This window comes from Coturnix japonica, chromosome 11, assembly GCF_001577835.2.
Source record: "Coturnix japonica isolate 7356 chromosome 11, Coturnix japonica 2.1, whole genome shotgun sequence".
Taxonomy (NCBI): Eukaryota; Metazoa; Chordata; class Aves; order Galliformes; family Phasianidae; genus Coturnix; species Coturnix japonica.
In genome coordinates this window covers 4,839,156-4,862,166 of record NC_029526.1, presented here as the reverse complement: position 1 = coordinate 4,862,166, position 23,011 = coordinate 4,839,156, and the positions used below count along the sequence as shown (strand labels likewise).

Sequence of the window (23,011 nt, the reverse complement as noted above, 5' to 3'; positions counted from 1 at the left end):
AAATTATTAGATATGCAAATGCAAAAGTGACTGTTGATGAAAGGAAGATGGATGGATTTTTTAAATACTCATAATCACTGCTAAGACTGACTGCAGATCGAGGTATAGTCACTTGCTTGTAAAAGGTTTCTATTTCAATCTTAGGTTTTATTTGTGTGCGCAAAGCAGTATTGTTTTGTTTTATTTGTATGATATTTAAAAAAATAAGCTTAGGAAGTCAGGAGAAGGTCTGTTTTGAACTGATTCTGCAATATTCCACAGTTTTTAGAAAAAGCTTAAGAGAAAAGTTTGGAAAATGCTAATTCTCATTCTGCTCTCACCACAGCGTAAATCTGAAACACTGCGCTGTATTGCTTGGAGATACAATGATAATGTTTTTGGGAGAAGAATCAATTCCTTTGTTCTATGGATGCAATGTGGATGAAAAAAGCCACAAAACAAACTCAGGTTTGCACATTTCTGCAGGGTGAGTACTGGTACACGATAAATATCACCTTACTACAACATGAACTCTGTGGTGTTCAAGAGCAAGCCAAGAGATTTTGTGTGGGTAGAAAAATGAAAAGAAAATTTAATTTAAAAAATAATGTAATACATTTACTTTTCCTGCCCCTTAAATACATTATTTATGGTCTTATTTCTCAGTGGGATTAAAGATAGAAGAATTTGATCCCTACCTCTGTCATGTAAAGTGTCTGCTACATCTATAAAAACTTGCTGAATTTCTCTTGTGGGTTATCTCTTTGGGGAGAGGTTTTACTGCATATAAGACAAAATGATTGTTAGTGTGAGACTAACGTGTGCTATTCAACGCCACCTGCTGCTGCAAGGGGAAATATATTCCCAGATGCACCTTGACTGAGCAGAAACAGATGAGAAACCACAGAAAAGAAAACCTGTTCTAGTTGTAGGTAAGCTTGCTTTGCAGAAATATATCACAACGCATGAAAGGATATGTTTTCCCAATACTGATGCCAACGTATTCCAAACAGTCTACGAAAGCCAACAGTGTCTCTAAAAGATACATAATATTCTTCAACTGCATGGTAGTTTCTAAAGAGTTTTCTAATCGGTTTTCTAAACATGTTTGAAAACTACTACAGGATTTCTCAAATCTTCCATTCACTTCCTAAATATAAATCTCTTGCCAAACGGTGTTGCTATTATCACTGTGACACACACACACGCACAAAGTTTACTTGGTTGGGGATGTCAACTAGATAGTAAACTGAGGGTTACTTGAGAATTCCCTAACTAGAGTTCAGGGATTTGTTCATATATTGCATTTTCTATAAGAGAAAACATACTAGGAAATATATTATTTTACCCAAGCTGTGGCTTATACAAGGGTTAAGTTGAGATGGAAAATAGTCCAGAATTAGGTCATGATTACTGAGCAACCAGTTCAACTAGAGATGAGTTAGTACATTTTAAGGCTCCTTACTTTTCTAACATCATCTGTTTGCTCTTCTGCCTAAGCAATTGCTCTATGTGCTTGATATAAAATAAACAAATACAATGCACTCTCTAAACACAGACACAAAAAGATCCTACAAAGGACAGGTACTTTTTGGCAACAACAGAAAGTCTTAGGATTGGTGTACCTTTAGGCACTGAAAAAATCAAAAGCCTGAATCAAATGGAAGCATGAAGAATCCACAAGACCAGAAGGAGGCCTGGTCAGTTCTCCTAGGACAGATTTCCAGTCATATCTCCAAAGTGACATTCCTACCTAAGGATCAATGTACCTGCAAATCCTTGCTGTAGGTTATTGTACTTGCAAGATTCCTATGGAAAAATAACACATTTATAGAGTACTTACAATAATCTGTAGCAAAATGAGCTCTCTGCTAAGCCTCCCAGAGCTGCATAAAAATATGGCTTATTGATCTACTGGTTAATATTTTAAAGTTAATTAATCCTGAATGTTTCTTACTCATTTGTATGCAATGGCACAATGGGGTCAACCTCTCAACTTTTGTCTCCTTATAGTACAGAGATTTTTTTTTAGATTACATTCAGAAATGGGAATCTTTTACAGCTTATTCTAAGTACGATTTGTCACCTGCCGCCTCTTAACTCAGTTTGCTTATAGCCAATGACAAAATAGTTACAATATATTGAATGTACTATCACTTATTTTCTTGCTTGTTCTTTTACTGTCCTCCTAGAAAGTTTGTAGTTAAACCATTTTTACAGCTGTAAGGAACTGAAACGAATTCATATTTCTAGAACTTAAGCCACAAGTAACAATATTTGCAGCAGTTGAATTTTCATTGAAATTTATAAAAGATCTCTGCCTTCACTGATTTATTGTTGCATCAGGTAAAACTACACACAGTGTATAAAATACTGTGTTAGTCCACTTGTAGTTTGATCAAACACGTTATCAGTGATTGCAAGTACATTTTATAACCCTAGCAGCTGAATCGAAAAAAAGGTGATACAAGCATCAATCTCCAGGATAAAATCAGAGCACTTTCCACCACAGTTTGACCTTAGTGATGTCTTTGGATAGTCTTACTTGTCTAAGTCCTTGCAACAATTACCAAGGGACAGTTAGAAAATGCAGGTTTAATGGTGAGGGCTGGAATTACCAGCAGCACTGAAGTCTTAAACACTAACCCCAGAGATTTCCAAGCAGAGGAAGAATTTGAGGAAACTCTGCTGGTACTGTTGGAATGAAGTGGAAGAGGGCTGCAGGCACCAGCCACAGATTTTATTTGTGTTCTTTATTGTCTGCATCCCTGAACTCTGCAGTGTTATTAGCAAATACAAAAAGCTATAAAGAAAAAAACAGCCACAGATAACTAGACCTGAAGATACAGTTGACTCCAGCAATAGCTGCCAAATCTTATTTATAGCATGAGACAACACAGTTAATTACAGGCCACAAAAATGTTAATTTCTGTCATAACGCAAGTCACAGCCTAAGAAAGAAAAAGCTTATTTTGGGGCTATGATGGCTTCTCCTAATAGTACCTCTGGTAATTTGAAATCCTGTCTCATGTTAGTAGGCTACAGAATAGGCAAAGAAGAGGGGGGTACACGTGCCTGACTGACTTATGTTTTGGATTGTAATATAATAATATTTAAATAACTTTAAAAAATAAAACCATTTTTTTGAAAGTATAGAAGGTAAAAAAAAAAAAAAAGTAGATGAGAGGATCATAGAGAACTATTTTGAGCAATGCCAGCAGTATCTTCTTATAACTAACATTAAGTAACTTTCTAATTAGTACAGCATTTTAAAAGTGCTCAGTCCTGGTGACCCAGCAAATGAATACAAAACATATCACGTGAACAAACCTCCCCACAGTGAAAGAATCACCAATCATTAAGCCTGTTCCAAAGTACACTGGGTAATAATTAAGATAAACATTAGGCAAAGGATGGAGTTAATTATATTATGTATAATCAGACACTGGTCACTCTACAAATTGTAATTTGTTTTCTCCTAATTTTCACTTATTATCAAAGGTATTCCAAGGACTGCAAAATAACACAAACTGAGCAGTTACAAAGATGATATGCATTTAAGTTCAAAACTATGTTTCAGGCTTTCTGAAATAAATTACATACAATTTCAGGAAATAACACACCATTCTCACACAACCTGTAATTGCTGCTGCAAAAACGGTAAACTCATTTTTGGAAGGGAAACAGCATTCATTTAGCAGGTCTCATAGTGACACATGAAGCAGGAAGGTAATTTGCATGGATATTGTAATCTCAGTTTATATAGGGAGGCTACTTGGTTAAAGAGAACATACAACTGCGACTTTATAAGGACAAATGGTCAGACTGGTTTCAATTAATATCCAGCTCCTACTGCAGATCAGAAAATCTCTTCAGTAACACAGGGAGGGTTGCAGCCTTCTACAGCTTGCATTCATCATCACAACCACTATTTTTATTTGATTTTTTAATTATTATTATTATTTTTGCTAGAGGAAGCTGCTTGTGTATTTGAGACTCCTCAGTACAAGCTGTATATGTATATGCATATGAACATTTCTAAAATTCCAGCATGTAGGTCAGTGCGGAGCTTTCTAAATCCCTAACAAACATCTTTTTGTGTCCCTTCATGTCAGATTTAATTGTCCATGGTGAAAGGAAACCCTAATCAGGATTCAACAGGAGTACTCTACGACATGTATCTTTCCAACCTGGAGTATCCTGTGATCCTGTGAAAGCCTATCAGGAAAAAAGCAAGTTTTCATCCTGTTTGAAACCCCAAACAAATGAAATAATTTAAAATTCTTGCTCTTGACTATTGTTTGGCATTTACACAACAGCTGTACAACAGTGAGGTGCAACGAGACGCATTGAGGAAGTGCTCGGGTCACAAAGATCTCATTCCTTTCAGAATCTGACCCTGCAGGACAGTGTCTGAGACACAAAGTTAAAACAGCTTTTTGAGATTGTTTTACAGTATATCAAAAAGAACTGATTTCTGGTCTTGCTTCTATGATTTCCATAGTCTCCTGTCAGGAATGATCCTGGGTGCTAAGAAAAAAATAAATCAGGAATACAGAGTTGCTGTACAGTGACTTGCACTGCTTTTTCTAAGTAGGAACCCAACAAGTATAACTCTAGTCTTCCTAGCGCCCTGCACTCACTCCAAGCTCAGATAGGTACCCAGCTGAAAGAAGCCTAAAGCAAAGACTAAGACTTGCAGCTGAAAGCTACCTGGCATTACTGAGCCCTACTGGCTAGCTGACACCAGTACAAACCACAGTGGAATCACAGCCCTTACTTGTTTGGAAGCTGACATCTACCCTGGGACAGCTTCCTTCTGGAAACTGTGGTCCATTAGCATCAGTTACCATTAGGTCCAAGCTGTGAACAAGCATCCCTGAGTGCCTTGTCCTTCACTGATTATTAAAAGAAAAGCCCGGGCCCATTAAAGTCAATGAAAGTTTTCCCTGTATTCTTTTTCTCAAAGATGCTCCAACATCACCCATAGGGATAAGCTCTGTGCATGCATCCCTGGTCCACATTTGACCTGCAGAAAACAGACTGTGCAACTTTAGTCACTTTTAATTTGTTCCTGTGTGATCTTATCTAAACAATGCTAACACTAGTCAGACTGAACTATTTGTTAGAAAGCCTTTATCTGTCATAGAAAAAAATGCTAAAAGAAATTTTATTTTGATAGGTGAAACACATTTTCATCTAGAACTACAGATATTTAAGAACATTTCTAGGTTTCAACACAAAATGCATTAGAGTCTTTGAATGAAAAGCTTTATAAAAATGTAAATGCACTCCACAATAATTACAGTGACAATAGATTTTGTTTTCAGCAGCCTTACAAGCACACGGGCTTACAGCACTGCGTTTGGAGCAGGGCTGGTTACACAGCCACGTTGGTTTGAACAGCAGTTTAAAGACAAACAGGAAAGGAAGGTCTTTGACCGGAGAGGCTGACAATTTAAATAAGGCTGACAATCTAACACACAGAGGCAAAAGTGCTGTTCAGTGGGTAGAAAGGGCAACAACACACACGAAGCAATGGGAAGCGATCTTGCGAGAGCATTATTTTGAAGGAATCCAGGTGAGCACACCATTGGTTTGTTTACTTTTTAATTTGAGGAGTGCCAAACTAGGGTGCGACTCCCCAGAGACAGCAGTGAAGCAAAACTTTTGGAACAGAAGACAGCACAGAGAAGGACAGGAGGAGTATCTGATAAAAAATGTATGGAGAGGAAGGTTCTGAAACAACAGCTTTTTCTCCCAGGTTTGGGTGCATTTGCAAAACATCAAAGCATCCTACATAGAAAGTGGTGTTGGGCATATGTTTGCATGAGGGTCAGATATAGTCAGGAATTGGAGCAGTACAAGTGAACTCCTAGCATAATAAAGTCCCATACAATTATTGCAACAGCCTTTTTGAGAACTCATAGCTCTTGGACAGCCAGCTTGAGGTGGCTGCTGCTCATGTAGGGAGTCACTGCTATGATTTCCTGTGGGTCTAGGAGGGAAATTATCTGCTGCAGTAAATTCACAAGCTTAGCATTTGTTGCCCCTGTGACTAAAGGTTAATGTTTCCTTGCCTGACTGAATCAAGATCACCAGTTGCCCATTACCTATTTTTATGGCCTTACTCATGTTTGATTTCAGCAGATTTTGAGCAATCTCATCCTCTGAATGTTAAATTAAATCCATGTATGTAAAAGGTTAAGTTTTGTTACTGTAGAACAAAGCAATTTCATGACTGTTTTTTTCTTTTCATGGCGTAGTGGGTCAGTGAGGGCTCATTCAGGTGGCACAGGCTGCAAGCACAGCCATCCTTCTCAGCAAGGCCCAGTAAGGAGGGCCTTGTAGCACAGAGACAGTCCCTGGGGTACAGCTCCTTGTGGGGAAGGTGGCTGTGTGCAGTTCAAGGGTGCTCCTGATTTGCGAACACACAGCAAGAGCCTGAAGGCTTTAAGGGAGAGTGGAGAGAGGCTTTTTTAGATGACTTGCTTGTCTGAACCCACCTCCAAAAGTTAGAGTCTTTTGGCTTTTTTTTTAAAGCATTTTCTAATTCAGATGCTCAATAAAGCCCCACAAAGCTTTTCTTTCCTCTAAATACTCCATAGCATTCGAATGAAGGTATATTTTATGCACTTGCCTGAAAACAAGAGTAAAATCCTGAAATTCTTTAAATTGATATGCTATTGTGTGGCTGTGCTCCCACTCAGAGCAACTAATTGCATAATTTAGCCATAAATCTGACCTGAACAATGTCCTTCTGTTGAAAGTTCACCTTTCTCCCAAGTTGGCAGTGAGTTAACCATAATGACTCGAACCTGCGTTTGCAAAGTTGTGCCTGAGCCTGGTCATGGAGAGCAGCTGCACAGGACACAGCTGGAAGCATTAACCATGGATGTTCCATTAGAGAGCACAGCTCTGTGTCTTCTATGCTGAACTATCAACTTGCTACACAGATCCCAAAAAGAGAAGCCCTAAACTTTTCTCACAAAAAGACCATGAGGCCACACCAGTTCCAAGCAGGCAAAGACTGAATCAGTGAGGATGAGGAGGTGCAGCGCAGGAAGCAGAAAGAAGCCTGAGAGGCAGAGGCAGCAGGCGATTTCTCTTTGTTATCAAGTGAAATGACTCCACAAATATGACAATAAATCACTGCAGGAATCAATCTGAGTGGAGGCAACTGCTCCATGCTGATAATGCATCAATCAATATTTAATGTTTACACTTTAATTAATCTGCACGTAGGAAGCATTCTTTCAGTGACAAAAAAGTGATGAGAAATAAAACACCTTTTATATCAAACAGCGACGAATGGCTGCCTATCTGTTAGGCTTTGATTGGGCCCTCAATTGATCATTGCAGCCTTTTTCGATTGCGCTGGTGTACAATGTCGCATTTGGGTATAACACAAACACTGGGGCTGTGAAGGAAGGAGGGGGAGCTTCTGAGTCTGCTTTTGAGTGATTACAACTTTATCAGAACAAAGAAGGACTGATAGCAAAGTACAGATTCTTTGAAAACACCGGACAGAAGGCAAACAAAATAAAGGATTCTCAACATCTGCATTGATGACACCTATCTGGACAGATTTTTACCGTGTATTGCAATTATTCATACCTACTAAGGCTTTGGCATAGAAAAACAATTCAGATGTTGACTGGCAAAACTGGCTTCTCTTATCAGAGCTCACAGTGGGAATTAACCATTTTGGTGTTATTCTGTACAGAAGCAGAGTGCTAGGTGTGCTATGGACATAGGAGAAGGCACTGCTCCAGCTGCACAGTACTCACCCAGGGCTCTGTTTAACCCTTGTAAACTCTAGTTTCTTCTTTTTAAAGGGCCTGATTCATTGTTCATGGATGTCAATGGAATGACTTCTATTGACTTCAGTGGGCATTGCATTAGTCCATAGATGAACGGTATTGAAAGGCACAGTGACGAAAGACGACTGAAAAGACAGTCAAATGAGACCAGTAATGCTCAGTGATTTCTTTAAAAAAGGAACCTACAGCAATATGTGCTCCATACATAACCAAAAGTTTCCTATGCTTATATTTAAATTCATTGCTTGAAATCTACTGGATATTTGTAGAATAAATACAATATTATCACTTTCATACATGTACAGAGTCTAGCTTTATAGAGCTAAGCTCAATTTCAATGATTAGAGGTATGAACAAGGATACAGAAAGCAGGGTGGAACCCAGGGAATTCTTGCTGTATTTTATATGCTATTTTTAACTTATTTTGCATGGCCTGTCTTAAAGTTAGGATTGTGTAAAGGACAATAGCAAAGGTAAATCACTTGAAGCTTTTTCAATGAAGAGCATTTTCTGTTTTACTAGTCAATAAATAGAAGGATTCTATATATAAAATAATGATAATAATTTGCCAAAATACCTACCCAAATTTGCAGCTCCCAGCTTAGAACACTGTGATTGCTGGCTTATCCAGTGTGTGAACAAAAATGGAAATAACACTAAGCTATAAAATCATGTACAAGAAGAAATATGAAAACATCAATCCTCAACCCAACATAGTGTTTTTCTGTGGTTCACAGTTTCACAGGCCATTCCAAAAGTCTAAGGCACACAGAAATGCACTCTTAGGACTGGTGACAGTTCAGCTACCAAGACTCTGAGCCAGCAAAGTATTCAAAGCATGAATGACTTTAAAAGCTTTAAAACACAACAGCACCCAAAATTGGGGAAGTGTTCACAGAGGAAATGAAAGAAGATTAACATGATATTTAAAATGCAATAATAGAACAACTCCCCAAAACTAAAGCAAACCCTTTCACTTCTGATGTTTACTTATCATTCCTGCTTCGTTGTTTTTTTCCCCACAGAACTTTGTATTTAAAGAAAGAAAAAGCTAAGATTTCATTAACTCCATAAAAATGGAACGAATGCATTCTCCCCCAAATCCATAAATAGCTTTTCAGCAGATTTTAACATGCACACACACATCCACACAAAGTTGAGTCTGCAGTTTATCCTTGCCATAAAGACTTCTTTCCCCTTCTGTGCAAATGAGATGAACAAGCTAGAAAAAAGGGCAAAGTCAAAGGAGAGGAATGCCCCATTGTAATGCATGATCAACTGCAAATATTTATAGAAAAGATGCACATCAGGATCACCCTAGGACAGCTTTAACATGCAGAGTTAATGTTTATGGAGCAAAATCAACTTACTGAATGTGAAGTCCTGATTTCCCTCATATGCACCCAAAGTAAATTCACACACATACAAATATAACTTGTTTGATAGAATCTTTAGAGAGCAATGCAATGCTCTCTAAATGTATTTACATTTTCTTAATGCTGTCACTGATAGGAAGAAAAGCTCACAATTGTATTTTCAGATGATTTTTTTTTTTTTTTTTTTTTTTCCAGTCATATACAGTATTTTAATGTACACAAGAGGACTGGTAGTACAGCCTGGAAAACCTGTGAGCTCTACTTGCTTTGGAGCTCCAGTGAGCTGCAAGGTTTGGTCTTGAGCAGCAGTCCTAACACAGAGGGAGGTAAGCCCCCCTGCTGTGATCTTAAAGCCTCTTAGTTGACCTGAGTGCAGGACTTCAGAACACTCAGACATTTCAGCTAGCTTAGAACAAGTCACCCAGTCTTTGACTAAGTTGGCAGGGCTGCAGTGAGCACCCAGGTCTATCAGCAGCTTGGGCTGCAAAGTCCAAGCCTTAGTGCCCTCTCCCAACACCTCCTGTGGCTGCAGTTGATAACATCAGCCTACAAACTTCCACTCCAGCTGTACAAGGAGCACCAAGTAGGGTCTAGAAATACTGCTCCCTGCTTGGCACTAGGGCTTAGGCTACTTTTCCACCTCAGCCTCATCACAGCTGTCTGTTGGATTTAAAAAAAAAAAAAGAAAGAAAAGAAAAAAAAGTAGGAGACTGATGTGTACTAAAAAAAACCTGGAAGACTAATAATTCATTAACCTGACAAATGAAATGTAAGTCTTATCGATCAAGAGTAAAACTTCTTGGTTATAAAGGAAGCATATATTATTCTGACAGTGTTTTCACAAGACAAACTGAAGCTACAGGGAAGGCAACCAATTTGATTCAAATAAGTGTCTCTCCTCAGAAACATTCATGATTACAGTCATCAGGTACAGGCTGGTGGGGTAGTGCTTCTACCCCCATCTTTACAGATGGAGAACTACACAAGGAAGGGAGACTGAGACACTTATTTTCTGTGACTGCTGCTTCTATGGAAAATGCTAAGCAAAAATCTGACTCCCGGTTACTGCATCATGCCTCTGCTAAATGCCAACATGGGAAGATGCATGTCACCACACACACAAAAGGCAATCTCCTCTCTCTCCTTCATCGCTATCACTGAAAAGCCAAGGGCTTATTCTGCAGCTAATGAGAATGAATACACTTGCAGCTGGCCTTCTACCACCTGTAGAAAGTAAAAGTCAGCCAAAAACCTGTGAGACTTTCCAGTTGTGATGAATGGATGGAAACCAAGAGTGTGGCTCCAATTCAAGTCCCAGCCTAATAGCAGTACAGCGCCAGCGCCAATAGACCCACTTAAAAGCAGAGGGTTCGGAGGCAGTGTCTGGCATTTCATGATGGTAAAATATACAAGGGCAGGCATCAATTTACCTTGGTTAGTTATGTTTTAGTTATGTTGTATTCTGGTGCCCAAAGGCATGATTTATAATTCTAATAATAAAATGTATTATAAAGTATAAGCCAAGCACATGCAGGTCCTAATTCTATTTCCTCTCAGAGGAAAGAGCTAAGCTGTTAAGCTCCAGGTTCTTTCAACATTTCCTATTTGCAACAAGCACAAAAATCTGAAAGCAATGGCTGCATTACTTTAACGTAGTTCATGGAGGGCAAGTTAAATGACTTACTGTGTACATATATACATATACACGAGGGCTAATCCAAAAGTAATGCCTCCTCTTTCGTTATTTTGGCCCACAATATCAGAAGTGCATGTTAGTGGTATAGCAGAAGAGGTTAAACCTTCCCACCAATATTCCATCACATTTTGTTGCTGTGCAACAGATGGCAGCAGAGAGGCACTCTGACAGAATGGCATCTGACATGGAAGTGTGGGTGAAGCAAAGGTGTGTCACTGAATTCCTTCATGCAGGAAAAATGGTAACCATCGGCATTCATTAGTGCTTGCTGAATATTAGTGGAAACTAGTCAGCAGATGGGAGGTGGTGGGTGGTGCATTTCAGCAGTGGCAGCAGCAACCTAGAAGACAAACCATGTTCTTAATGGCCATGCAGATTTTTATGAGTGCAGCACACAGGCTCCTGTTCATTGCTGGTAAAAATACATAGCTAATGGTGGTGACTGTGTTGAAAAATAGTGTTCTGCAGCTAACAAGTTGCTCTATCAAACAGTGATACTGCACACTCTGTATCTGTTGTAGTTTCTATGGAAATAATTAGGAGGCATTACTTTCAAAGTGACCCATGTATATACTTAACCCCAGAAAATGTTCCTGGCACCTTCGCATCACAGCTATCACAATGCCTGGTGTTCAGGGAAAATGAAGTTGGAGAGAAGCAAACTAACCTAGTTCAGACATCCTTCTCACTTCGGGAAAATTATCAAGCTTAAGCCTGCAGGGCAGCACTTCTGCCTGTCCCTACAGAGAGAGCATCTGGGTCAGCTGAGGGACATCTCCAGTCCGCAGGGATGGAGAAAATCCTGCTGCACTTGGGGGACACACAGCGATGTGAGAAGCACAGCGCTGCCTGATGCTGGAGGGGAGGGCAAGGACTATCACCTCGAGCAAATCCACTGCCATTCCCACCAGATTGCCAAGTCCTTCTCATGCAGAAGGAATTTAAGGTCTCCAGGTATTTACCGTATGTATTTTTAATGACAATAGCTATGCAACAGAGAATTCTTTCAACTGTTTTTGTAAATTCAGTAAAGAACATCCACCCTTAGTCTCTCTTAGACTAGACAAGATGTGCCTGATGTTGCATTTGCTTTGTTTCCCAGACATCTTTTGTTTTCTGGCCTTCGCATTCTTTATTAATTTTAATTGGGTAAATACTAAGCCTTCACAAAGGCACTGGAGACTGGGTGCGGTTTATGTCTTGCCAATTGCCCATCTGCTTTTCGAAAGGTCCTGCAGGCTGGTGACATGAGTAATAATGCCTGTACATGGGAAGGTCTGGGAGGTGGGGAGGATGCTAACCAGAGCAGGAGGAAGTCAGATGGAAAGAATAAAACCAGATAAGACAGGAGGTTTGGATGGCCTCAGTACCCTGTCAGGCTATTTGTTTTTGCTGTGACATACGTCTCATGTAACATGGGAACCTTGTGAGAACAGCAGCACCTAGCTTACATGGACTGACACAAGAAATGGACACTAAGGATGAAAAGAAAGTTAGAGGCAGAGTTTTGCCAGAATAATTAGACACTTACTGTTGCACTGAATTAGACAAACCAGCACAGCTCAGGAATCTAATCTGGCATATTGTGCAAGTCAGATGCAACTCCCTCCATATATAGTTGGATTAGCTAAACTAATGTAATCAGAAGCACAAATAACTCCCTGTAAATCTGCAACTTCTAAGTGTCATACTAAAACTCTAAAGCCAGCTATGTTAATGTCACACTGATAAACAAATATGGTTATAAGTAAGAATTGTATGAGTCATAAGAAGTTTTTCTATTAAATTTTCTTGCAACATTTTTAAGAAACTCAAATAGCAAGGTCTGGACCCATCTCTAATTTAAAATTAAAACAAATAACCAACAATATCAAGGGAATAAACTAGAGCATTTGAGAGGCTCCTGCTCTGCTATCTGGTTGTAAAACTGAGCAGCCACACTTCTATGTTGCATTACACCCACTCTTGTTTGCAAATAAGAACTGGGGGGAATGCTCTGACTTCCTTCCTTTGCCATTGGAAGATATGGCACTCTGTGCCACCCTGCAAGCTCTCTGGCCCTGCTGCTGAAGACACTTACTGGGACACACTGGGCACAACAAAGAAATTGTCAGTAACTTATTTTTTTTAAATGCAGTATCTAATAGCCTGACCAGCAACTGCATTGTTAATAGACTTCACAACACAATACATAGATACTTACATACATAAGTTAAAATAATAATAATTTAAAAAAGCCTGCAGGCATTGTCACTCTACAATTGGCATTGGTAATAACAACGAAGAGATACTGTCCATCTTTTTTGAACTGAATGTTTAATGAAGAAGAGTTAATAAAAATACAGCTACCAAACACACTAATGGTCCTTAATCTTATGAAATTGCTCCTTACTCACATGAGCAGCCAGTGTCACTGATGTCAGTGGCCCAAATTCTGCACTGGTTAATCACATACTGTTACCTCCAGTAGGAGTTGTTCTCAATTTAGGATCAAAGACCATAGTTCGCTGGGGCCACTCTTTCAAGGGAGGATTGGGCCCAGACTTTTAATAAGGGGTTTGGTGGTTTACAAAGAGGTGATTAAGATCTTCCTTTGAAAATACTCACAAATGTGGAGTTCTTCTTTTGGATTATAACAGCACAGATAGCTATAGCTGGTGGATTTCAGAGCATTAACTGCTAATCCACAAGTGAACTGAAAGAGTTTTGTTTGTTTGTTTTGCTATTACAGTATTTAAACTTGTCAACCTTCAGTTCTCAGCCAGTCATATTTACGTTTTTTAGCAAAATCTTTATTTAAGGAACCCAATATTTTCTGCAAGTTCTTCTGTTTTTATGTTCTCCTCACTGTCCTGAAAGCCTTTGTGAATACATCCGAGAGTCTGAGATGCCGTGGCTGTATACAAGACCGAGGGTGTTTGTTTCTTTCTTTAGTAATTTTTTGGGGGTGGTGTTGTTTGGCCTTATCTATGGAAAAGCTGGGAGGTTTTTTTCTGCAAAGTCAAACCACAAAGTTTTGGAAACTAACCCACAATATAAAAGTTTCTAGTTTCCTTAAGTGACATTCAAGGATTGCTGTTTGTCAGTGACAAAAAGAAAGTACTTAGTGTAATTATTATAGCACCTCAGTAAAAATCAGATTCTAGCCGTAGGTGATTGCAGCTATAAAGTTTCCAGAATAGGAACAATGAGCCCAATGAAACTAATGAAAAAAAATCACCAACTTCCTCACTCCAAAGTCTGATTTTTACAAGGACTCCATTTCTTCCTGGTTGCCAAGAACGAACAGTTTATTTGAATCTAGCTTAGGTCTCCAGGAAAACAATTTTAATATAAAATTGAATAATGTTGAACCAATGACAGGATAATTAAGTGGTTTCGGAATGCAACAATATTTAGGTGCATTTACTGTAGCGCGATCCAGCAATGAAAATAAAGAAATCATATTCTAATGATAGCATAGCTAAAGATAATAAATATCCAGACATATCCCTTGCTGTATCACTGAACTGTAATCAAATGAATTAGAAATCTAATGACTACTTTGACACAAACAGGTATTTAATATGCTGCAAATGTACCAGATTTTCCCCCTCAAGCATTAGTAAAATCCCCAAGAAAATTAAAATCTAGGTCATAGCTGAATTCCTTTGAAACTGGGACTTAAATAAAAAGAGTTTAGTCACTGTAAGAATTCTTTGTGCTCTTACATTTTTATAAGGTTAAAGCTAAAAATAAGATCAAAATCGTTTTGGAGTTGCGTTAGAAAATAAACCAGGTGTGTACAGAAAGCCATCACACCACATACGCCTGTTAAACAGATGCTGAACAATAAATTAATTTTAGCTACTCTTCTTCAAATCACAGAAAAGTAAAGAACTGTTAGGGACATTTATGGGATGATATTCTTTTAACTGATGAGTTTTTCATACATACTCTCCATCGTATAAGCGACTGATACTACTGAATCGTTTTCTGAGAGGAAAAAGGAACCACCGTCAGGAAAGCAGAGGAGTTTGTCACCTCTTTCTAGTTTGTCAGATAGGTCCAGAGAGAGGTGGAATGACTATTTATCAGTCATCAGAAGTGACTAAGGAAACAAGGTTTGGACACTGACCTGATGTGATAAATTTCCAGTAATTCCAGGCATAACAACTCAAAAATTCAGAGTTTAAGTGTCAAATATCTTGCTCCCCTTAGTTGGCTATTCTGCACGGTGAGAATTAGCATTTCAACTGATCAAATGAAAATGTACCCTGTGCTGATCCAAAATGTGACTACATGTACAGGATTTCTTAAAAATGAATAGATAAGACTCCAAGGAACAGTCCTTGAAAGGTCTGAGTGACTCCTTGAAACATAAGCTTCTCTAGTCTTTAAGGACAGTCATTTCCATGTTTCTACATTTCATTTTTTTCAATTGCATAAACTTAATTTGCTCATTTGCTCTTTCTGTTGTTTTGTTTTGTTTTTTTTTTGAAACCACACAATTGCTGGAAAAAGGATTTAGGTGCGTGGGGTTATTAAACACTGCATTCACCCACTGCTTCCACACAGAAAATGCAGCACTGAAAAAAACTACCAAAGCTGATTAATATGAAAGGCAGCTAACCTAAAAACTGAAACTTGAACTGAGCGGTGTGCGCTAATCTTTCTCAAATACACTTATGAAAGCCCATTGTCATTGCTATGCTGTGAGTGTTCACGTGAAGGATAGCTCCTCAATTCTGAGCACACCAGTAATAAACAAAGAACGTTGTCCCCACTGTTAATTTTCAGATTCTCCTGTCCATCTTCAGCTACTTGAATGGCAAACACTTCACAATCTGGGGTCATTTGTGATAAACTTTGATAAAAGCCGCCATTCATTGCTGGTGATTTCCTTAATCCTCAAGTTGTTTGTAAGGGAAAGATTGAGATTTTGTGTTATTTGCTCTACTTGGTCTACAATCTAAATAATACATTACCCACATTAATAAAATACTTGCCAGATCAAAATCTTAATAGCCAGTTTTAGTCTTGCCATTGTTTATTGATGTGTTTGCCAGCCTATCTAGAGACAAGGGAAATCTTAATAGCTGTGGCCTCTCATTAGCAAAGTACCACGGAGTCTTAATCCCATAAAGATATTAAACTATTTTTCCTTACAAAAGCAACAAATGGATGGAATTCTCATTACTTATTAAGATGTGGTACATTCTTTGCATATTGAGTTTCTTCTTATACTTTGAACTCTTATCCCTCATCATTCTATTTCTGAGGCTAAGATCAAAGTAGATCAGCCTCATAGAGCTACAGATGAGTGGCCGCCTTTCAGAGAATATTAATGCCCTCTTGAAGAGCAAAGCTGGGAAGTAGGTGTAATCCCCTAAAGAGTGAGCCCTGGGAGCCTGGTAATGCTGAACAACTGTAGCATACTCGATGGATCAGCTGTTAGGGAGCGCAGACTCACCGAGGTGGAGCTGCTTCTCCTAGTTTAACAACACAGCTCCAGCCTTCAAAGAATAGTGAGACAAAGCCTTTTTGGGAACCAGAGAATTGTGTAAATGTAGATTCTGGCAGACTGGCACAGGCAGGAAAATGCGTGAGCAATTTTGTATTTTGTATTGCAAAATGTTCTGGGTTCTGTGCTTCAGACTTGTGATTTGTCCAGTTCTAGTTTTTGCACTTTGCTCCTTCACCTACTTGGGACAGGGTGCTGTTGATGAGCAGGGCAGGTGGGCACAGGGCAGGACAGTATTCCCTTCAACCTCCCACCTCCAGCAGTGATTCCACCACACCAGGTTTCCTTTTTGCCTTCAGACTACTTGCAAGCCTTTTAAAGAGGAGTTACTTTAGACCCTCATTAAAGCTAAAGGTAAACATACTAAGTGCTAAGACATTCAGTGGGTATCATTATATGAAAAGAAGAAATGTTATATTCATTAAAGAGGAAAATCTAGTAATAAAAAGTATTACCTGTATTTACAGCCTTTGTAACCTAATTTTTGTGACAAAGCAAAGAAGTAAAAACATTCCTTTCTGCCTTTCAGTGACCCCTATAACAAACCCCCCATGGAGTCATTTAGGATAGTAATTTCACTGAAAAAATACATACAGCATTACTTTTCTTGCTCTTCTTAAATTAATATTCCCTACCAAAGGTAAGTCCAAAAGTTGTTAAAGACATTGGAAAAGCACCCTCAAATTAGTCAGCAATTAAAAGAAATAATAACTTAAAAGACATTTTCTACAACATGAAAACGTGACAGAACATGGAGCTGTGTTGTTCAGATGTTAAAACTGTACATAAAATACCCCTTCAATATATGCTGCCAGTAAAAACCACGGCAAAGCAGGTCATTAAAATGTCAGACTTGGGGCAGAGTGGAAAAAATGCTGTGTTTAAAAGTAAACATGTAGACCTCCTATAATTATTTCCCCTTAAAGTTAAATGTTCAAAAAATAAAAAATAAAAAGCAAGGAACACTTGCTCCCAAAGTCTGCATCATCAGGATGAAAAGTCTAAATCCAGTCCTAACCCTGTTCCAAAGTGAACCTAGGGAGACTTCTGGGGTCTTTATGCAGTCTCTGGTTGCAAGCTCCAAGAATTAAATGTCATTTGCCTTTATCTAGTTTTTCTAAGGTAGGAACAGAGTGGTGTGTTCAAGCCATTAGTTTATGTGTCATTTCTGCTTAGGCTGAATATGGACAACAGCATCATTAGAAAAAATTGGGAGCCCTGTGTTCAACAGGGGCAGGTTTGGAAAGATACTGAAAGGCTTGCACTGACCAGCAGAAAGACTTCACAATGCTGGCCTGTTGATGTTTGTGTCCAAACGTAGGACTTTATCACTGCTGTCAAGAGCTCAGGCTAGAAAACTGTGCTCAATCCCTTCTCCTCATATGAACTAAAAATGCCCACTGAATCTGGTAGATTATTTGGTTAGCATAAAAGGAGACCCAGTGCTAGTAATGAGAAAGCTGGAAGCCATGCTTAGCTGAATTTATTTGTGCAGATAAATCCAAAGAATAAAAGGGAAATCTGTCTGTATCTTTAGATATGAAGTATACTGCTGTACTGAAAATAAAAAGGTTGTATTCTGTTGTCACTTTTCCTATTTCCAGAGCTTTTAGGGTGACTAACAAAGACTGATGAGTCAGAAGGATATCAATCTCATTCCAGTTTTGTTTCCCTCCTACTGGAAAAAATGCATCATGGCGCTGAAGAAAAAAATGTTCCATTCCATTAATTTTGTGTATTTTAAGCAAAGTGCCTGCGTAAGAAGTCGGTATGATATCTGCACTGTGTCTTTTACTGAGCTGAATTCCTAAACTGTGTCTGGAAAGTGGCAGTGCCCTAATAACAATCCTGTCCAGCAGGCACAACTCCACATTAATTGGACAAGAGTATAATTGAACAATACTGTTGATGCACACAATGTTATTCCACATTAACTGTTTTAACAACAACAACAAAAAAGTAGAGAACTCATAAAACTAAGATAAATTTAATGATTAGAAAATAACAAGCTTATAACTTGAATTTCTATGCTAAAATCCATCGCCAGGCAGTTTCTAAGACTCCCACTGAAGTCCATGCAAGCATACAGGTATCTGATTTTGTCCTGTAACATCTCCATATCTCCACTGCCTAAAACTAACAAATACCACCACTGAAAGAACAGGCTGTCAGCTTTACAGTCAGTGATTAAAACCAACATTCCTGTGCTTTCCATCTGATAAGAACAGAGCTTAAACAGGCAGAGACAATGGGGAAACACAAAGGAGCACAGAGAGATTCGACATTTATTTAACTATTCATTTTTGTTTAAACTAGTTTCTGCAATGCAAATATTTTGAAGATAGAGAAGGAGCCTGTAATCACTGCTTAGAATGTATTATAATCAGATCACGAAAGAATATTCATCTTCATACTTTTGTTTTTGTTTTTTTCCCCTGGTTTTCAGCATAGGATAATCAAATGTGTCAGAAGAAAACAGAACTGGACTAAGTTTTAGTTTCATTGAGCTCCCTCAGCAGAAAAACAAAGACTTGCATCTTTTAGACAGCCGTGGTTCGACAACTGTTAATGTCAGATGTGTTATGATCAATATTTCCTCATTATAGATGGTCTGTATTTTTCAGTCATCAGCCTACAATTGCAACTCCATTATAAAAACAAGAGCAGACAGTACATATATTATTTGCCAAATCTATGGGTTTCATTCTGTGATAAAAAAGAATAATTCTTAATAATAAAAAGATGATACCTGATCAGGCATAAATCCTGCAAGTAGAAAGACACTTTTTTTCTTGGAACAAATTCTGAGCCAAGAAGGTGGCCTTTTCTGATTCAGGAGCCTAAAGCCAGACTTAATGTGTCAGCAAACCATGGCTTGTGATCTATGGCTTTAATGAGGCCAGCACACCATGCACCTGGAAAGCTGCTACTTAATTGAAATTGGAAGTTTGAACCCCATTTATTTTCCTGTTATCTACAAATATCCAGGATGATGGTTTTGATTCAGTAAGATTTAGTAGTCTTATGATACCTCTTGTAGTTCCCTTAAAAATATTCAAAAGTGTTATTTGTACCTTTGTTCTTTATACAGTTATCTGCCAGCAATAATGACAATATCAGAAGCTGGGAAACAGGTTTCATTTTGGGTTCTTCGACATAGATAAAAACAAATGGAATAACTTTCTAAAGTGCTAGTCTACTTGCAGTTTACTGTGAGAATGTCAAAAGCTGGTTCCTCACTGACTTATAATATGACTTCCGTTACTCTCTTCCTTGCTATAACCAGCAGCCAATTCTCCGTGGCCAAACTAAGGAAATAAAGATGTAGTCTGAAAATACATTCATTCATATATTATTTCTTAGATTTCAAGATCTTCAAAGACTTATCCTAGATAGTCTGAATTCCTGTGCCATATTCCAAGGAAATCCTTTAGAAAGATGCTACTCATTTGATTGTTAAGGAGTCTAAGGAAACATATGTTCAGACCTGAAATAATCTGCAACAACTTAAGATAACAGAGCATCTAAGTGACTGAGTTTCTTTCAATTTTCTTCACTTTGAATTCCCTTGTCTGTTCTATTTGTCCTCTGCTCTCTCTTACCACTATGCAAACACACCAGTGCTCCCCCCACATTCCCCCATTCCCAATTCTCAGTCTCATCTTCTGAAACGTTACACACCCATTCAAGGCCCAAGAAAACCCTGGCACGAACTGTTCTCACTGACCTGCCTGCTATTGGCTCTTAGAACTCATTCTGGTCAACTGGGAAGACGTTGGGACTACTTGTTTAATTGATATACATGCAAACTACACTGACACTGGATTAAGGAATCCTATCTAACTTGCCAGCAATTATTTATTCTCCCGGTGTTATCCCCCTACTGTAGAAGAGCAGAGATTTCTACTGCCATGTCATGCAACACTGCATCACATTAATACAATGTTTAAATAAAATAAATTTAAAATTAAAAAAAGTTGTTGCATAGGAAGGCAATGGAAGACACCTGTGCTCCGTAGCCTTTTAATGCAGCACAATAACTCTGGAGTAGTTTGCCCACCCACAGCCACAAGTACTCTGGTTGATTTACCCCAATTACAGAAAGGGAAAGATAAGGGACAATTCAACTGAGCTGATCAGCCAGCAGAAACAGGGGAGTTTCGAGCTTCTATCGATGGATGGTGATAAACCTTCCAGTCAAAAGAGCCGCTTACAGATGTAATGCCCGGCATTACAAAAGGTGGCTTGAAAACAAAAACGCAGATTGCCTGAAGCGTTTTAGAAAACGTGCACATGATCACTTTTGCCAGAGGACACACGGCGTTCTATCTCTACCATCAGTGATATGAACTGTTCGTAGAAACACCTTTAGTTGGCACGGCTGTATCTGGAAAAGTGGGCTACCCACACCTTTCCTTTCCCTTCTGTGTTAACCCAGTCATTGTCTTTCTATGCTGAAACCACAGATGTTGCCACACAGTCCTTTGTCCTGCAAACTGCTCAACAACTTTAAGTGCTGTGCTGAGGTTTAGTCCTATAAATACCTTCCTCTTGTTTCTTGCCCTCAGAAAGATAGCACACTTTATAAGAAACAGAACAACCTGATTTACCTTCGTTTATATTATCATAGTGACACCGAAGCTTGTCAGCATTTTGAGGCAATCGTTAGAAATTCAGCAGCTTTTCTGCATGTGCTATCATCAAAATCTGATCACCAAAGTGATCCAGTTAAAAAATAACTCAGAAGAACAAGAAAAAAAAACACAAAAACAAAACATCTTTCTGTCAGATTAGTTTGAGTCCAGTGCTCTGTGCCTGTGCAAATGCTTCTGTTGGAACAAGGCGAGAGGAGCAGCAGGGGCCGAAGCTGCTGCAGAAATGTAAGAGTAGCCACATTCCTTGATATTTGAGCAGATGGACAGCCTGACTTTAAGTAAAATGATTTTAGCTGGATTCAATCCCTTATTTTTATAATCAATTTTTTTTTTTTTAAATTTTTTTCATATTCAGAATAGAACTGACCCATGGAAATGGTGTTTTTTCCAGCGGATCTGTTCACACAATACTTTATGTTGGAAGTTCATTTCTCTCTTAGTCATGTTTTTTGGTTTTTCTTTAGCAGATGTTTACAATTACTCCTTCAAATGTTTCCATTTTCTGCGATCATTGAATGGGAATGAGGTGACATTTTTAAAAATAATTGTAGCTTTTTCTGGCCAGGACCCATGTTGTTAGATTCAAATAGTCTTTGTCTTCTAAACTGTGGTAAAGGTCTCGTATCTTTGTAACAGCAGCATCGGCACCAGTCTGCCTATCTATTTTTTTAATTTTTTTTTTGCCTAAGTCAGAGTGCTATTTGTCATTATCTGAATATATCTCGTATCTGGGAATCAGATGTGTACGTCTTTTTGTTTAACCTTAAATACATCCACTTGAGAATCGCTTGGAGGACTGTGGAACAAATGGTACAAGAGGAGCTCTTTTCTGAAAAGTGAAACAAAGTTTCTTTGCTTTTCTTTCAATCACTTTTTTTCATTTGTTTTTATTGACCACAATGTAGATCAAAGTTCTCACAAATGATGGCCATGTTGCCAACACCTGCAATTACGGTGCAATGTTTCTAATGCTTCAGACTTGCTTCAAGTCCCATCCTAGGAGCCACGTAAATTTTTGAGAGCTCATCTGTTCCTTCCTTTTCGTCTGTTCTGAGAAGTATAGCTCCAGTTGCAGAAGGAAATACTAAAATGCCCTACTTTAGGCATGAAGGCTCAACTAAAGGGTCACATCTATATTTTAAAAGATTGTTTTTTAAATAAAAGTCTCGTGACTTCTGGAGTGCTGACTCATGAGTTCTGCGTGCTTGACATCAGCAATACCACAACTGAGAGAAAATCTTTGTGACAGATTCCTTTCTAGTTCTCTAGAGACAAAGGAATCCTCCAGGAAAAAAAACAAAACAGAGAAACAACTGTTTCTTATTCATGATAGTTCTCAGTTAAAAACAAGCTGAAAAAACTACTTTAAAGTGAACAATATCTGCCAAACCATTCATGCCTGCTTTCTGCACCATTAAGACTTTAAAAAAAAAAAAAAAAAAGGTAAAAACACTCTTTACTCTTCTTTGTTAGGATGCTGTTCAATTCTATAAGTATGAAAAGTAAACCTCTCTTATAATTCCATATTTTTCAACAAACAGATACAGCAGATCCATCCATCCCTCCTTCTTGCCAAGCTAGAAGTCTGGCACTACAGACACACAATGACTTTTTCATTAATGATTATAAGTTATTTGTAATTATACTGTGACTTTTTTTAAGCTTTCGTAGAATAAATGGAACAATTTTATGATTATGTTCCTTCTGCTTAATTAAAATATACTTCCTTTAATAGGAATAAAGTGCTCGGTGAGAAACAGGAAAAACTCACTGAAAAAAAGCCAAATAAGCCAGAGCCTTTACTACTGAATGAGAACTTTTCCCCATAAGTTAATGCACTTTTGTTGGAGCACACTTGAAGTTGATCCATGCCCTCAAGCTTGTGCTTGAAAATAGAAATAATAGTAGAAATATTCACAATTCCTGATGATTCATGAGATAATCAATAGCTATCCCTGACACTGCTGACAGCACCAATA

General features: G+C 38.4%; 2 long non-coding RNA genes across 4 annotated transcripts in view; one reads left to right on the top strand and one right to left on the bottom strand.

The window, feature by feature from the left end:
• Window positions 1-23,011, bottom strand: part of LOC107319029 — a 468,329-nt gene that overhangs the window by 11,555 nt on the left and 433,763 nt on the right. The window lies entirely within an intron of this gene.
• LOC107319032 overlaps window positions 5,479-23,011 on the top strand; it is a 58,299-nt gene continuing 40,766 nt past the window's right edge. The window contains exon 1 of the long non-coding RNA XR_001557624.2: window positions 5,479-5,560. This is a non-coding gene — a long non-coding RNA (uncharacterized LOC107319032). The remainder of the gene's footprint in view (window positions 5,561-23,011) is intronic.